The sequence below is a fragment of the Sardina pilchardus genome, chromosome 9 (genome assembly GCF_963854185.1).
Source record: "Sardina pilchardus chromosome 9, fSarPil1.1, whole genome shotgun sequence".
In the NCBI taxonomy this organism is placed as follows: Eukaryota; Metazoa; Chordata; class Actinopteri; order Clupeiformes; family Clupeidae; genus Sardina; species Sardina pilchardus.
Window position 1 is genome coordinate 20,251,313 of NC_085002.1, and position 5,000 is coordinate 20,256,312.

The 5,000-nt window shown below is 49.9% G+C and overlaps 1 protein-coding gene across 1 annotated transcript in view; it reads right to left on the reverse strand.

The window, feature by feature from the left end:
• Positions 1-5,000, reverse strand: part of uba7 (ubiquitin-like modifier activating enzyme 7) — a 51,549-nt gene that overhangs the window by 24,160 nt on the left and 22,389 nt on the right. The window lies entirely within an intron of this gene.

Below are 5,000 nucleotides of genomic sequence, written 5' to 3' on the forward strand. Positions count from 1 at the left end.
AGGCTAATTCTGATCTACACACGGATGGCGCACGGAAGATTGCTACTGGTTGGGGCAAAAGAGGCATTCCACAACATTTGGGGGCATGTTAGGGCAGGAAGTGGGTCATATTTGCTTTAAGTCTTCACCCGTGCATATCATAGCATTTACTGAATGCAGACTTGACTGACGCGTACCACACAATTTATCTTTTTTTTACTGTGTGTTTATACAGAACAAGATCTGTCTGTTCACGTTAATGCTGAAAGGGAGTGGATTTCGAGAGAAGGAAAAGAGGAGAAGAAGAAAGAAAAAAGATGCACGGAAATGATAAATGGAAGGGATAAAGAATGAATGAAATATAGAACGTCAGGGAGAAAGAGAGAGAAAGAGAGAGAGAGAGAGAGAGAGAAGGACTGAGAGATAAAGCTGCTGCAGCTGGGTCAGGTAGGCCTGGAGGCGACTCTCCAAGTCCCGTGAGCTGCGTCAGGACGGCTAAAATCTACCACCTGCTCACCTGCAATCACTTCAGCAAGGCAAGGCAGGGTGATATTACATCTCCAGATCTGCCGGGAAATGGCATCTGGTCTAGCCAAACCAGACCAGGAAATACATAATAAGAGGAGGTCTGCAGCATTCTGCACTCTGCCACACTGGCCCAGCCAGGCCAGGATTAAGGAAAGCAACAGGCAGGTCCCAACATGCACAGCATTCACTCCCTGCACCCCACCTCCAGATCTTCACAAATGGTCAGATGACACACAAACGCACAATAAAAAACGGGGATAGGTCGTCAAATGGGGGTGGCCATGCCCTCTGTGTCTGGAGGAGAATTACACATCTAATGTCTGGCGCAGAGGGGAACGTGAGGTTTTAAAGGTTCTCCTGAGAATCTGATTCTCTCTGCTCAACGCAGATGTGGAATGAGATAGACACTTTACTGAACCTTCCCTAAATAATGAGATCTTTGATTCGTTGTTGCCAGATAGCCATGACATGCTGAGAAACACAGCAGGGCTCTTTAGAGATGAGGTAGTGCTGTAAAATAAACAAGCAAAAAAGGATTCAACTGCACTACATTGCACCGTGGAGATGACCTAAGGTGTGTACCGTATACATCACTCTGGTCCAGTAGCACACGTCTACTTTTGTTAGTGTATAGACGGACACATCCACTGGAGCAAGAATAGCAACTGGAGCAACTTTCCTGATGCATTTATAGAGACAAAAACAGAGCCAGTAAACAGCTTAGGGTGTGGACTGGCTATTGTGGATCTGTTTATTGTGTCTGAGGGAGGCAGGGCACTTTTATTCAATTACTCTCCACGAGCTCCTTTTTTTCAGTTGCATATCCATGAGTCTACGGTCACAATAGCACAACTAGCTCAGGATTATCGGTGTGTATTGATTGAAACTGACATTTGATTGAAATGATCTTTTTTGATAAATAAATAACAGTGTGGCCTTGGTGCACGATTCTCAAAAGGATAGAACACAGTGAAGCCCACATTATTATTTCCATTGTACCCCCCATATTGAACATTGATATAATAAACACAGGAAAAGATGATCAGCATTTCCTGCGTTAAGGGAGTGTAAGGCAACAGCCCCAGCTGTTCACACGGGCCTCCATATAACTGACCAGATCAACCAGATCCACCACATACTGTAACATCATGCATGTTCCCCAGAATCCCCAGTTCCCAGCACAACCCATAACCACACACACAGGTTTGTCCTGTGGCTTTGACAGCACACGCGAAAAAAAAAAAAAAAAAAACCCAACCAATGAGCTGGCTGCTGATGTTTTGAAGTACCGTGATTTAAAATAAACAGAGATTTACAGGCCAAGTGTAGCAGGGAGCGTTCTGCGCAGGGGCTGAACAAGGGTCCCGGACAGCGTGATAAATCACTGGCGCTATTTTAAGACACGATTGCTTAGCCGGCTCGGGCGAGAGCTCGAGCCCTATCAACACTGGGGGCCCCCGGTTTCTACGCTTTCCTGAGAAGCTGGAGTTTGTCACTGGAGTCTGCAGCATCTGAACTCTCAGTCGAGAGTGTGCTGGGTGAGCATCTGGTTACCTCCATCACACCTAAAGCAGCAGATGCTGTTTTCACCGCCTGAAAAATGGCGTCTGCAATTTTGTCCGAAAGCCATTCTGCAAATATGTAAAAATAGGCAGGGGCGGATGCGCTCCTAGGAAAACAGGAAACAGAGAGCATATCCATCCTGTGTTGTGTGTACGTGTGTATGTGTGTGTATGTGTACATGTGTGTGTGTGTGTGTGTGTGTGTGTTTGTGTACGTGTGTGTAAGAGAGTGTCTTTGAGTGCTTCTCCTCAACATTCTGCTTAATGTCATGAAAGCCCCGGAGTGTTCTCTGTAAAGCTCAGCGCTGGAACAGGCGCTCTGCTCTGAGGAGTATGTGCTGTGGTCAGGGAGTCCGTGGTGTGTCCATCACAGCTGTTGACCACGGCGTAGGAGAGGGCAGGCATGGCATGTGGTGAAAGTGTGCGGTCCACTCCGGTATGCTGCCCATCCCGTTGGCTCCTGGTCAGGGTATTTCAACCAGGCTGACCTCTCAGCTGCCACACACCAAGAGGAGACATTCAAGGCAGCCACTGTACTCGCAGGAGCCAAGATGGCCGTTCTGAAGAATCAGCACAAATCTCTCCTGCTGGCTGACTGGGCGCCTTTGTTCATATTCGCTCTTTGTAACATACTTTTAAGGGTTCATCTCTCTTCTCCTTCAAAGCGCTTCGTTTTTTATTTACTCTGCTTGCTCCCACTCGCTCCGTCTCTCACTCTTTCTCTCCCTCGCTCTCTCTCTCTCTCTCTCCCACCATCTCTCTCTGATGTTCTCACTCCTTTTCTTCTCGGTCTCTCCGGAGTCTTCCCCCACGCTCTCTCTCTCTCTCTCTCTCTCTCTCTCTCTCTCACGTGTGTGGGGAGCGCCAGGAACAAAAGCCACTGATTGATATTTCCAATGTGGAACATCCAGACTGGCCTCAGACCAGAGAAAAATAAAGAGAGAGAGAGAGAGAAACAGACAGAGAGAGAGAGAGAGAGAGAGAGGGGGGGGGGGGTTAAAAGAGTGAGAGGTGAGAGAGAAATGAAGAGATGATTGTATGTGTAGGTGAAAGACGAATACTTGGAGATTTAAAAAAAAAACAAAAAAAACTTGGAAAATATGTCTGAAGATATATCTCTCTTAAGACCAAAGCCAAGTGACTCATCCAGGGCCCATCGAACGCAGGAGTTATAGTCTGACGGGGAGAGTGGAAAGCCCGGGCCAGCATCTGTGCTCGTGCCAGACACATGTGAGTGGAAGACAGACAGGCAGCCAAAGGCAAGAAAGAGAGAGAGAGAGAGAGACTGTACGATGGAGGATGAGACGGAGACCCTCCTTCATCCCCCCTTCATTTAAGACCCCTCGCTCCATCAACAGGAAGTTGTAACTGCCAAGAGGCTACAGGCTAAAGCACGGGGCTAGAAGTCGCGGGGCGTTGGAGAGAGATTTATGCCGTGCGCAGTTAGTGGCGAGCCACATGAGGCTCTTAGCGGCGAGTCTGCAGGGGGAGAGCGCTGGCACGGCGGGGGTGCCGTTAGGGTCTGAGAGTGTGTGCTGCAGGCACTCCCTGTCCGGCCGCCGTGGTGTGGCCTGTCACATCAGCCGCGTAACCCGAGCCCCTCTGTTTCAAAGGCCTCTGCCCCCCAGGCCCCCACCCGAGAGGTGCTTACCCTGCACTCTGACCCTGCTGAAGGGGAGGGGGGTGGGGGGGGCAAATCTTTACCCCCCGTCCCCACAACACACAACCCACCCCCCACCACCACAACCACCACAAACCCCCCAACCACCCTCCAGCCGCTGCCACAGCGACCATCAACGTGAGAGATCGTGTTACCTCATCGGGCATGAACCCACTCACTGCCCCCACCCATGAGACGCACAAAACACCTATGTATTTGCACACACACACTCACACACACACACACACACACACATATGCATACACACACATGCAACAAAAAGCACACACACAGCCACACACACACACACACGCATGCAGACACATGGACACACACACAATCCATCCCCCCACGTTGTGGCAGTAAAGTTTGGCTTTACTTTAAAGATCCCATCAGCTGTGCTTAACAAACGGTCATGAAGCGGGATTACAGCATAAGCCAGGCGGCCAACCCCTAAAGCCTGCAGCCGGGCTCCTGCAGCTGAAAGACTTCCCTTCTTCTGGGGCGAGCGCGCCGAGCAGGCCTCCCCGAAATCCCCCTCCTTCGCCTCGCATGTTAGACGGCACTCTGCTCAAACAAGCCCCCGGGACGGAACTGCGTGTGTGTGTGTATGTGTGTGTGTACTGGTGCGTCTGTGTGTGTGTGTAGGTGTGTACAGTAGGTGTGTGTGTGTGTGTGTGTGTGTGGGAGGTAAAGCTGTTACTGTATGCTTGAACCCTCTGGAGCAGGAGGCCAAGGCAGCCTTTGCTCAGGGCTCCTATTCTCCTCAGTCCATGTTCATGCGACACCTTTTCCACCCACAGCAGACCCCTCGGTGCCCTCGGTCACAGCTCCCTCACTACTCCTCAGTGCCCCTCTGTTACTCACACCCTAACACCAGTCCTCAACACACACACACACACACACACACACACCAATCCAACTCACGCTATTCAAACCCCACAGCAAAGACTGCAGTGTTTGGAAAGCACTAAGGGAAAACTGCTGTGTTATTTTTTGAGGGCATATACTCATTAAGAGCTACATGCACCATATTACGTAACAGCACGCTGCTGCTAAGATATACAGAGGGTATAGAGTAGACCAAAGATTGTAGAGCGGAGCTCTGTTCTAGAATCTTACATACAGACCGAGAGGAACCTCTGGACACATTTCTGGGCGCAGTGGACCGAGCTCAACGTTCACTGTTCCTACTGTAAGCTGGCAATGAAAGATCTGCCCTTTGCCATCCAGGAAAACAAACCAGTCAGCAGGCGATTCGTTCATCATGG